This window comes from Juglans microcarpa x Juglans regia, chromosome 5S (assembly GCF_004785595.1).
Source record: "Juglans microcarpa x Juglans regia isolate MS1-56 chromosome 5S, Jm3101_v1.0, whole genome shotgun sequence".
Lineage (NCBI taxonomy): Eukaryota > Viridiplantae > Streptophyta > Magnoliopsida > Fagales > Juglandaceae > Juglans > Juglans microcarpa x Juglans regia.
Window position 1 is genome coordinate 15,350,764 of NC_054603.1, and position 13,552 is coordinate 15,364,315.

The 13,552-nt window shown below is 35.1% G+C and overlaps 1 long non-coding RNA gene across 1 annotated transcript; it reads right to left on the reverse strand.

Annotated features, from left to right (window-relative positions):
• Positions 1-12,541: 12,541 nt before the first annotated feature.
• LOC121267570 lies at positions 12,542-13,332 on the reverse strand. Its single transcript, XR_005941044.1, has 4 exons — positions 13,176-13,332; positions 12,944-13,036; positions 12,724-12,819; positions 12,542-12,594 (listed from the first exon to the last, which is right to left on the reverse strand). It is a non-coding gene; the product is annotated as an uncharacterized LOC121267570 (long non-coding RNA).
• Between the last annotated feature and the right edge of the window lie 220 nt (positions 13,333-13,552).

Below are 13,552 nucleotides of genomic sequence, written 5' to 3' on the forward strand. Positions count from 1 at the left end.
TATTTGCCTTTGTAATATATTTTGGGATGTTTGTATAACTTTTTAAAGATGATTTGTTTGAATATTTGTATTTAAACTTCTGGTATTTAGATGACTTATTTATATTATCCGCTGCGATTTTTGTTGTGCACTTTTGCATGTTGCACACACTTGAGCACATTTCGTTGGGATGCGTGACTCATGTTGTCATCATCTTGACGTCACGATTACCATGTTTTTATATGTGGGAGTCAGGGCGTCACAGGTTGTCAGCTATGAAATTTCCTGATGGGTTCAATGCCAATATTTCTCGTTGTGTTTTTGTGCGGAATTGCAAAATTTCTGGTTTCAAGAGTTATGATTGTCATGTTTTTATGCAAAGACTAATTCCTGTTGCTGTGGGTGGGTATTTAAGAAAGGATATTAGCTTGACCTTGATTAAATTTAGCAACTTCTTCAAAGAATTATGCGCGCGAACACTTGATCGGAACCTATTGAAGCAGCTTGACATTGATATCGTCAACATTCTATGCAAGTTGGAGATGATTTTCCCCCCTTTGTTCTTCGATGTTATGGTCCATCTAGCATTTCATTTACCTCGTGAGGCTGAAACATTGATGGGTTACCAGACGATGAGGGCCGAGACGGGTTCTCAGTTTTCACGCTGAAATATCGTCCTTGGGTATTTCAACTCAACTTCAATTAGATGATAAATTGTTCAAGTCAGCACGCTGGTACATCCTCAACAACTGTACTGAGATTGCAACCTACCTAGAGTATGGCTTAATTCCTTATGTTGTTCGATTACTAATAATGTTTCCTATGAACTCATTATGGCTAGCTGGGAATAGCTTTTATCAGCTATTCTTCCTAGGCACAAATAGCATAATAATAGTTCTTTCTTTATCTATGTAGTGAGCACTACAACACATGTAAGGAAAAGCACCCAAATTCTATCGATCAGACTCACTCACAACAGTTTCCAAGATGGTTGAAGAAACGTGTAGGTTATATTGGCATATGAGCAACCCATAAACTAGTGAATTGTTTTATTTAGCCAACATAGTAATATGTTGGTTTGTTGTTTACTTGGCTTGCCAGGTTCAAGAGCAAAGCAGAATGGACCCTAGTGCTATCTCTGCTGACCTATATGCTATAGCATGCGTTCTTGACCCATGTGTTGCATCATATGCTACTTGCGTAATAAATGACAAAAGGTTCCACACAAAGGAGCGATCACAATGTCATCGAACTCAAAATTGCGGTGTGTTGGTAACTGGTAAACATCAGTCTGGCAATGTAGACTTTTATGGCCTTCTAAGTGATGTTGTAGAGTTACGCTACATGAGATGGCGTCGTGTCTATTTATTCAAATGTGAGTAGTTTGACGTTGGTGATCCTAGAAGATGAATACATGTGGATAACCATATTATTAGTGTTAATATGGATCGAACATGGTATGTAGACGAACCTTTTGTATTGGCATGCCAAGTTTCACAGTGTTTTTACATCAAAGCTCCAAGGGTGAAAGGTAGTTGGTACGTTGAGCAAAAGTATGTAGACAGGAAAGTCTATGACATTCCACCTAGTCCTTTTTCTTAGAGCATGATCGAGAAACAAGTGACACTGATGCCTATCAAGAGGATGAGTCATCTCACCTTTACATTTCTGTCGAATGTGCTAATGTTGGTGTGGCAACTCCACTATATAGGAGTGACCTAGAACCAAGCCCGATTGATGACTTAGCAGTGATGGAAAACATTAATGAGCAAACTACAAAAATGGCCTTTATAAATGACTATGACCTAGAGAGTGGTTGTGATGGATCAGAGGATACAGATTGCGATAATGAGGATCCTGATGTTGAGGATCTATCAACCGATGAAGATTTGTTGTCAGACTAGACAATCTAACACGCCTAATCAATGTAAGGTGATTTTATTACATATCAAAGTTAAGTTTGATTATGTTTTGATGGGAAATAATATTCTTTTTCTCAGGTATATGCTACTTCCCTTGGCTAGAAGATCACACTCAGGATCTTTAATGTATTGGTTTTGTTATTGCATTCATTATATTCGCTGCCAAGTATTGTCTAAAACATGGTATGTTATTCTTTAGTGTACTAACCAAAGTCGCCACCCATGAGTGGAGGTGTTGCCTATGGGATTGAGTAATATTGGTTATATTTTCCAACCTTATAGTATTTTGGGTATGGCTTCAATGCTACTATGTTCTCTAATGTTGTTGCATGGATTTCTTTTGTTTCTATAGGTTTTTTCCAAGTTTTGGCAAGTTGGAGGAAGTTGATGTTAGGCTTAGCATTACTGCAAGAATTATTTGTGGTTCTGTTTTGCTTCTACGTAGCTTGTGAGAGCAAGTTATAACCTAGGAATTTGTGGTTCTGAAAAGACCACCTTCTAGTTATATAGGCAAGTGCTGCAGAAATCTTTATGGTTAAGCTCAATTCCCGGATGCATGCCATCATACATTGATTAACCACATCAATTGGGGCTTGGGGGGGAACAATCAATGAGAATTAAGAATAATACACTAACCCCAGCTTGTTAATTATGTGGCTATCTAAGGGACAACTTGAGAGTTAATAATTTGAAGCTAAATTAGCAGGTTATTTCTCCATATATTTCAATTTCTAATAATCTGGCCATGGACAGCTAAATTATTCGTATGCTAATATCCTGCAATTATAATCAATTAGGAAAAAAAAGCCCCAAATTGATATGGTCTTCGTGCATCTGACTTGGTTCAAGAAATACAATCTTTTTGTAAGAACAAGTTCTGGAACTTGGTTCAAGAATATTTAATTTAATTGAGGTTCCTTCAATTACAAATATCTTCTAATAAAATTTGGGAAAGGTTTAATATACCAGGTACAAATTGGAAATGAGTTAAGATTTGGTAACATTGCACAAAATTAAGTCTGATGGAATTAAACTTAGCAATTTATGATGGGCGGGAGATATTGCCTCCCTGGAGGGAAAATAAGGGGTAAAAGTGAAAATTAACCCAGATAAAAAATCTTTCTTGACAACAAAGTACTCAAAACAGGAGTATATGCAGGCCAGTCACTTTCATTTCGTCATTGATGTGCTTAAGCAAGCTGCAGCTGGTTCCTTTAGCCTTCTTATCAGAAGTTCCTTCTTCTAAAAATATCTTGGAGATAGCTGTCCTTAACGGTTCCAACTTTCGGAAGCTAAGGCCCAAGATCATTCTACCATCCTTGTCAGAGTATAGAACAATCTACTGCCTTCATGATGAACTTGGGTGCTTCTAGATGTTGAAGGCCTAAAGGTATGGACATCCAACCCTAACTTGTTATCAACATGCAAGCTAAAGTTTTCTGGGAGATTTTTTTTTTCAAATTTTATGTCTTCTAAGTCTTCAACAACCCTTGTTTTCCACACAAATTCTTTAGCTTCTAGATGCAGAAGGCCTAAAGTTATGGATATCCTTACCCTAACTTGTTATCAACATGCAAGCTAAAGTTTTATGGGAGTTTTTTGTTCAAATAATAAGTCTTCTAAGTCTTGAGCAACCCTTGTTTTCCACCCAAATTTTGACCTTCACCATACATGAAATGTACATAGATGGATTTTCTAAAGCATTTTCACAGTTTCTGCTGTTTGAAAAGGTTGGAACTTGAGTGATCATAACCTTTCAGTGGAAAGCTTGAGAGGTGGAGCAGTTTTTGGTGGCTTTATATGGATTAGAAGGTTCATGCGAAGCTTTCTTGTAATGGAGGTTAGTGGTTGCTGAGGTCCTGGACTACAACTGAGGTAACTTCTCTACATACTATTCTGACCAGTGTTAAAGGTTGCCATTACCAAAATTAGGCAGAAAAAATTTTCTGCCCAAGACCCAACAACTTGATGATTTCTAGACCAATATGGTGTATCCAAAGAATTTTATACCAATTATATTCAGGATTTTGCATTATAGTTACATAGATGGAAGCAGTTGATAATATTTCCAGGCAATACTATAGGTTTAGACATTTCTTATGGTTATTTGTGGAAAAAAAGTTAACACTACAATATTTATAACATAGCGTGTAATCTTTTGATAGAGATTGGTAATAATATCGTAAATAACTTGTATTATCACTGTCTTCAAAAAAGTTAACAAAAGTGGGTTTAATCTATACTTACCAGATTTCTTGATATATCACAAGCAACAACTATCAAAAGATGGCTCCAAATGCAAGAGGTAGAGGGAGTGGGCGAGGTGCAACTAGTAAACGTGTTCGGATTGCCACTATTATACAACCACCACAAGATCCAAAACTTAATTCATGGACCCTTAGAGATGATCACAGTGATACTCTATCGGATGACTCAACGCAGCCACCAGATAGAGTATCAGACACTTGTTTTGACAATCCAATAGTGGCTGAGAATCCACATGTAGTACCAAATAGGAATGACAATGGTAAGTTGGTATGCACATAAATACTGATTGTTATACTTCTGTTAATTAATTTATTGATCTGGTTATGTCTTGTTCTCTCCTTATAACATTGAGTATCCCTCATACAGAGGTAAATGCTGGCTCAGTGCATGTGCCCTTAGTGGTGCTACCAAAGAAACGTGGACGTGGACCCGCAAAGTGTACGGAGTTTGATAAGCTGCGTAAGCATGGGAAAATCCCTCTGAAAATAAATGATGGGCACACATCACCCTGCTGTGAAAATGCAACCATGTTTACCACTGGGGTGACATGGATATTGAAGCATCATGGGGACATTATGCTAGATGGAGTGATGTCCCCGAGGCTAAGAAAGATGAGCTGATTGATCGCATGCGGGTAAGCATCGCCCATATTAATTTTCTGGTTTGATAAATGTATCATAATTTCCCAACATTCTACAATCTTAAACATAGGGTGATTTCATATTTGATTGGGATTTGAAGAACCACTAGAAAACTGTTTGGAAACAGCTTTGTAAAAGGTTTAATGCCTTCCATCATCAGTTGCACAAGAAATATTTGGAGTATGCAACTCATGAAGAGGCATTTGCCAATAGATGTAGCTTGGTGGAGCCCTTGGTTTGGGCTAAATTATGTCGCCTATGGGGAAGTGAGGCATTCAAGGTATTGGTCGGATCGTCTTATTGTGATAGATCTATATGTTATTTTGGGTTATTGCTTAGACCTTATTACCGTATAACTTCATTTGCATTGAATGTATAGAAAGTATCAATGCAAAATATAGAGAATAGAAATAAACTAAAGACTAATCACACTGCTGGAAGAAAGTCCTTCGTGAGGATACTGGAAGAGAAGGTATCCTTGTATAATAAATTAATCTGGTTATTTCAACTTACTTTCACCATTAAATGCATATTATCTAACTCAATTCAATGGGCATGCAAGGTCCTGCTACGGAGAACTTGGTGGAGTTCTACAAAGAAGTTCGTTGGTCTAAGAAAAAGGGGGAATTTGTGATCTCCACCATAAAAGATCTTTATGTGAATTTTTACTGGAAAATACTATTCTGAACAGTTGGATAGTTTTAGTTATATGTAAAAAAAAATAATAGTTTTACTGTCATAGTTAGTTCTGTTTTGAATTGTCCAACATGTCTCTACAATAAGTTGCTCAATTTGTTTGTGTAGAAACAAATGGTTGGAAAGCTGTCTGATTTAGAACCCGAGGTCCGAACTGCAAAGGCAACAACTGGGGTGTTTAGGGACGTACTAGGTCATAGATCGGGGTACGCACGAGGTCTTGGAGAGATGATAATACCAGAGTGCCCAAAAGTTGTTGACTGTGAAAACCATAAACATTTGGTTGAAGCTATTGAAAAACATCAAAAAGAGGCTGAGCAGTACAAGACTCAGCTTGACGAATTGAGGGGAGATGTGAGAACCCTGCTGGAGACACAAGTGGAGTATGACAAGTTTATGAACTCCTATATGTCTGAGAGGCAGTCCCAGGGAAGTCTAGTCAGGGAGACTCTCCCTGATGCTTAGGACACTAGGTTGAGGGATAGAAGTTTTTTGTATTTTGCTGGTTTTGAGATTGATATGCTAGCAGGGTTTATTGGAAGATTTTGTTTTTGTGAGGGGTAATGGGTACTGGCTTTTGCAGGAAATGGGAATTAGTTTTGGGCTTTTGTTATAAGCCATGTTTATTTTTTGGAGGATCTGGGCTGATGCAGGGCACTGTGAGTTTAAAGTGGTTTGCTTCTCATCAGTAGCTACATATTACGTAAGTAAGGCCATAGTTTGGATGTTGTGTTTAATGGTGGAAAACCATGGATGGAGCTAATGACATGCAATGGATAGTTCAGAAACTGATTTGTGAATTAAATGCGGTAATGTGCCTCACCAGTTATAGTAGTTTGATAGTTTTTAAAGTATAATTTTGTGGCTGCTAAACTTCAACATTATTTTTACCTTAATGTTTGTGTATATTAGTTGTGGATGCAATATCGATGCCAACAGTAATCATGGGGAACTTACTCATAGGTAATAAACAAATTCTCAAGCTTATTGCATAACAATAGCTATACAATGGACATTTAATTGTAATGGATGTGACAATGAGTGGTGCTGTTGTGATATTAGTTGATATTGAGCATATTGGGTTGGTTGTGTAAATGCATCATGTCCATTATCTGTGTTTACATCATTAAATACACATTCATTCCTAAATCCTTGTATAGACAATGCTATTAATCCATAGCAGTATCATTTTTGTGTGCGCTGTACAAATATTCTATTTCTTGCATAATCTCTTTGATCCTTGAGTAATAGTTTGCAGTCATCATGCGTGGTTTATGATTGTTGTTGGATTAAACTATTACTGCATTATAATTAATATGTATTACTCAACATCCTACAGATTGTAGTTTGGTTTTTGTTGTTTGTTGATGGTCTGAACTTAAGATTAATAGAACCTAGTTTGAGTCTTGTAGGGATGACAGACAGTATCTCTTCACTTGTTTTCATCTGTTGCTTGGAACTGAGGGTAGCTGAAAAATAATTAGCCTTATCAATAAGGAACCTGTCTGATCAAACAACCTAGCTTATCCTGCTGCCCATAAGGTTAATTATGCTAGCATGTCAAGATAGTTTGGATTCTGGGAATGATTCTTTGAATATGATGTACTTAAGTTATAGGGTAATGCAAAATGTATAAGCTATTACACTCCTAGTCAGCTATTTATGTGGGATTATCATGATATATCATCAAATACTATGTGTCCGTTATATATATGTTCCCTTTACATTCTCTGCCTCATTATTTTTCATTTAAGCCGTATATCTGGAAATTCCATGGTTGATGATTGTCACTCTGATTTTAGGCAAATAGATAATAATATTGTATTATTTTCTGGATTTGCATGGGGTTAAGCAGTGACATGTGAAATGTAAAAATACATTTTAAAAAAAAAAGCAATAAAACTGAGGCCATATTTGACGTGAATAGCATTAATGTGAAAAGCAATTCCTGGTTTTTTCAAACCTCAACAAAAATTGAACATTTCCAACGAACTGTCGCAATAAGTTACAAAATTTTCACACTTTCAATGCTACAAAAGCTTATTTCCAGCAACAAATGTATACTGACGGAAATAAAATGCAATATTTTTTTCCGACAAAACACAACATTTTGCAACGGTGTTGTTATGCCATGACTACTTTATTCCAAAGCACTAAACATCGCCGCAATAAACTATTCCGATGAAAAATTGTTTGACGCAAATAACATATCGATTTTTTCTGGCGCTCTAACGTGGCCAGTAAAACTCAATCTCAAAGGCATAAAATCGCTAAAATTAGTTTTTGCCAACAAATGATGTGATCGCTGCTAAAATTTTCCCGGCGAATTTTTTTAATTTGTGGCGATTATTTACCGCCAGAAAAAGTTATTTGCAATAGGGTGGGTAGCTCTCAAACAAGTTTTCCCATCGAAATTTTTATCCATTTGTGGTCAAATTCTATCGTGGGAAATAAAATTTTTTATCGGCGATTTATAAAATTCGTCGCTTAAAAGTATTTGCCTCCAAACGTTGGCGTTCAACGCGCAGCGAAATATTCGGGTTGGCAAAGTTTAATTGCGGCAAAAAAATGGCTTTCTGCGGCCCGATCTCTATCATCTGTTCTTTTCCTTCTGGCTCCTTAAAGGCTTAATTAACAACCTTGAGCTCAATAAAAGCCGAATCCTGAAAGAAAAAAAGCTATTGAAATGGAAACAAGTTTCAATATTTCGAGGCCAACGTAATTGATCCTTTTTCAAGGAAAAAAATAGAGAATTTTCAAGACCATTCATTTTCACAAATATTAATTCCCCATTGATAAGGTACTACTGTTTTATCAATTTTTTTTTTTTTTTTATTTGTTGGCTCTGTAAGAGGGAGCATTTTCACGTAAAAAACAGTAGCACTACATGCAAGAACATCAATAAACTCTTTCTTAGTATTGTAAATTTGTAAGCTGCCTTCCAGAACGCCAAGGAAAAAAATGGCCTCCCAAAATATTATAAGGTACAAGGGTACAAGCTATATATGCACTATGCCAGACCCATGCATTTATGTAACAATCCCATCTTAAAATTAGGCCATAAAAGAATTTTGATATTTTTTGATATTATTATAAAAATTCTATTATTGTTAATTTATTCTATTAACACTTTATCAAATTTTATGTCATTAAGAAGTTGTTAACTATTAATTTGGATTATTATTATTAATAATTTTAATTGTTAAATTGTTAATAAGATGAGTGTAATAGATTACTTTAAGCTTCCACGTTCTCCCTCTCTTCTTGCACGTTATCATGAATTATTTTGTGTTTCACCTTGTCACATGTCTATATTAGTTTATTTGTACATACTATAAATACGGTACTTTACTTTTTTTTGTATAACATATATACACGGAATTGATCCTTCAATAAACTAAGGTAACTACAAGAAATCTGACTTTTTGCATCACATTTGCTAGACGTAGAAAGGCAAAAATCATGACGCAAATAAGTATTTACATCCGTTCTTCATCAACACAAGGGAGACGATAATACTCGCTCTCAAAAGTACTTTAGCATCAATTGTAAATAATGTCGCTAAAAGATATCATTTGTGTCGTAATATGGCGATGCAAAAAATCGATTATTTGGTTGCAAATGATGTTGGTTACAGTGACAAAACTATCTATTTGTGATGATGTTATGGTGTCGAAAACGTACAGCTGCAAATCAATTCTCACTCTCGACAACTCAAATCGACCCAAAACGGCCAAATATATTGACGGCAATGATGATTGCCATCCACATCTCAAAATCACTTTAGCGTCCAATGTCAATAATGTCACAAATAATTCGACTAGTTGCGTCGTAAGATTACGATGCAAAATTAGAATTTTGTTAGTCGCAAATGATGTTGGATACTATGGCAAAACTATCTATTTGCGACGATGATATGGTGTCCTAAAAACATACAGCTGCAAATCAATTCTCATTACCGGTAGCTCAAATCGATGTCAAAAGGCCAAATATTTTGACGTAAATGATGATTTCCATCCACGTCTCAAAATCACTTTAGCGTCTAATGTCAATAATGACAAAAATAAATTGACTTTTTGCGTCATAATATTATGACGCAAAATTAGAGTTTTTTTTACTCGCAAATGAAGTTGGATACAGTGACCAAAGTACCTATTTGCGACGATGTTATGGTGTCGTAAAAAAATTGAAATCTTATTACCAGCACATGTGTATGGTCGCAAAAGGAATTTGGAACAACTATGTAAGTTGTTCAAATTTGAGAAAGAGTGTAGCAAAAAGTTATTTGCATTGGCATCACACATTCTTTGGATGGTAATGAAATAAATGGTTCGAAATGGACGCAAAAATCTGTTTATCTGCTAAAATTATTTTGGACGTTAAAATTATGTAGTTTGGCCGCAAATAAATTATTAGCGAGATAGCATATTTAATTTTTTTTTTTTTGAAATAAGAATATTTAAATTTTTAGTCGTTGATAAATATGCTTGAATGTTTATTGTGGGAAGGAACTTTAAATCCATAAAATAGATTAAATAAACATTAATGTTTCCCTTGAATTTATACAAAAAATTCGATTAATTAACCTGAAATGATTTAAAAAAAAAAAGGATTTTCAAATAAAAAATCATTCCAGATACATGTAAACATGTTTACATGGAAACACAAAAGTCCAATTACCAATCATTGTATCCTACTGGCCTGCCAAGTAAGAAAACCAAAATATGTACAATGATTCAAGATGAACTAGAAATATATAACTGCTTTCACTTGGAGTTCATCTCATCTATATATGCATAGAAAGCTATTGAGTAATGCTTTTTTCCCTTAGTGCTCATGATGAGTCAACTAAAGTATAGACATATATTACATATAGTGTGCCTAAACAATATAAGTCAAGCAACTTCTTACAATGTTCTTACACACAAGTTTCCTGCAACATATTTGGCAGACAACTTTAATATGTGCTATGCACACTATACATGTGGCAGACCACAAGAACTTCTTACAATGTTCTTGACGAAAGCATAGTCAGATTTTGTCCAAGAACCTTGGCTCCAATGTCTTATCGATCATCCATCAGCTTTGTGATTGGTAGAATAACATTTTTCTGCATATACGATTTTTTCTTACAATTAAATAAATTGAGAAATATTAAAAGGACATTAAAAGACTATTTTATTCACCTTGTTCGCCAACCACCATTTTACTTTAACTATTCATCTATATTTTTCTTCTTTTTCTCTGTCTTCGTCTACACTATCACCATGCCACCAGTACCACTACTATTTTATACATCTGTTATTTACATGGTTTCCCAACAATATCAAGGTTTGATCCTCTATATCCAAACTTTTTAATCCCAATCTAACTTCTTCAGATCTAGATATTGCAAAATTAAGTCATTTCTTCCGTTCCTCTAGTTTAATAAAGATCAGTAGTGCACTCCTGCTATAGAAAATTAAAGCTTGCCAGATATATGCCACAAGAATTTTGCAATGTACACTAAATCATGTATAATTTTATGACATTCTCTACATTATATACAAGCAAATTTTTGTTTGGTAATGAATATTGTTAAAGCCAAGAAAACATAGGACTAACTAGTAATCACAAACGTATGTGTGCACTATGAAGTCAAAGAGAAAAATAAAAAATAAAAAAGGTAAAAAAAACATGACAAAAGAATTTAATCACTTTGATGCCCCTGAATGCACTGTTCTTTAGTTTGTGTTACAAAATGGAGATCTAAAATGGCATGACTTTCAGGGCCGATCGAAACATTAAAAACATAATAAACTCGGCCGTAGATGTTACATGATGCATGCCAAATTAAATACTACATGAAGCTAAAAGGAAAAGCTGAAGAATGTTACAAATTTTAAATTAAGGTTCTAACCCTATATTTGTTATATATATAAATAAATTGAGTACTTTTTTTTCCTTTTTGCGAAAAAAGAAACTATATATGTATTATAGGATACACATGATGTAAGGGATTAGTTCAAATTTCAAATGGTATTGGTTTCATCTAGAGCCTTGAACCTGATCCATTATTACATGCTTTCTTTCTAAATGAAAGAAAAAATGTATGATTACAGCTTCAAGCTTGATTACAGTACATGCTAAAGTAGATGCATGCATAAAATTTGCTTAGCTATGATGGAAAATGCTCATGTTAAAGAAGAAATTAAAGGGATCGAAGGTAACTTTTTTGTACCATCACAAGAGCAAATGTTCAAGCTACTCTAAATCTTCAACCTATGTTATAATAAATAGCCAGCAGTACATATATTTAGAAAGAGTAGTTAGTACTCAAAATAGTATTCAATAATAAACAGCCAGCAGTACATAACACTATTTTTAATTCCAACTAGCCCAAAATATTATATTTCCAACAAACTCATTAGATTTGAATAGGTACCTGTTTATCTTGAGTGGACCCACAACTTTCAAAAGGCATGTAGCTGCCCAACCAGTATGCCAAATGCTGTGAACTTAGCTATGCTCCATGGCCAGTACAATGACATTCAAAAACTACCCATTGCAACCACATTTGTTTGTCTTCACATTTTGAATCACAAAATTCTGACAATCCACCAATCATCATTCAAAGTCTTGAGACAAACACATCCATGACCAAAACAAAGCCACTAACATTCGTTATCTACCCGACCACCAAACTATTGCCATATGTTGTCTCCCAAAATTCAAAAAGCCCAAAAATTGGAACATAACCAAAGTTAGGCAGCAAACTGAGTCACTCTTGGAGACTGTCCTTGCGATTGCTGCTGTGACATTGAATACCTCAAAAAATTTTCGAACTCGGCTTGTTTTAATAGAATTCCTTGAACATTTGCTTTTAGTGCTTCAAGTTGGTCCTTATAAAACTGAGCATCCAGTGACAATGCACTTGCACTTTCACTTTCACCATTTCCCATTGTTCCTGATGTTTCTAACACAACCGTCCCACCCAAATCCCTTGCATATCTAGGTGATTTGCCCATTACCTCCTTGAAGACAACTGCCACTACCTCCTTGATTCGAGCTTCTAGTTCCATTGCATTCAGCTTCTCCACCATTTGGTTCTTTCACAACAATCAAAGATAATGTATTAATCAGCATTCATTATACAAAACCAGTACAAATCTGGGCTGACTCAGTTAATTAGAATCCAATATAACGACGCTAGAGGCAGTTTGTTTAATGTTACTCACATAGATATCTTCAGTCACATTTGTCACGAACTTTCTCTTCTTCCACGACCATCGGCTCTCTTTATAAAAATCAACCAGATTTGTCACACTCTCCCGCTACAACAACCAATAACAAAAAAAAAACCATAGGAACAACTAATAAATTTCTGAATATGTACCAACCATGTAATTAATATAAGTTAATTTAATTAATTAATTGGAATATGCACACAATTAATACCTTCTCTTCAAGTAATCAAACGAAGGACTTCCTTCCTACTGTATGGTTAGTACGTAGTTGTTCCCTATTCAACTTATTTTTCAATGACAATGCCTGGTCCAAAATATCATTAATAGTACCAAAGTGGCAAAGTTTATTCCAATGACAACCTACAGTATATGGTGAATTGCATTAATTGTATTTAGAAAGGCATTGAAAACTAAAAACTCTAAATAAGACAAGCTGGCTTTACCTTGAACTCTTTACTCCCCCATTTAATGCATAATTTCCTCCAAACCACTTCATCCACCAACTCGGTTCCTCTTGCTAATGCCATTTTATGACTTCCATAACTTTTGTATATTTTATGCAACTCATAGTGGAAAGAGCTAAATCTCCTCCGTAGTTGGTTGGTAACCGCCTTCCGATGGTTTTTTTTATCCCATTGTATGATAAAATCGGCCTAAACACAACATAAATATACATCAATTAGCCAAACTACTTTCTACATGAAAACACATTAAAACCTTGGACTGCATGATTAATTTGTTCCTTACGCGGATGCGACTACATAGCTCTTCTTTTTCCACTTCGGGCACATCATTCCAATGTTCGTAACTCATGTCAGCA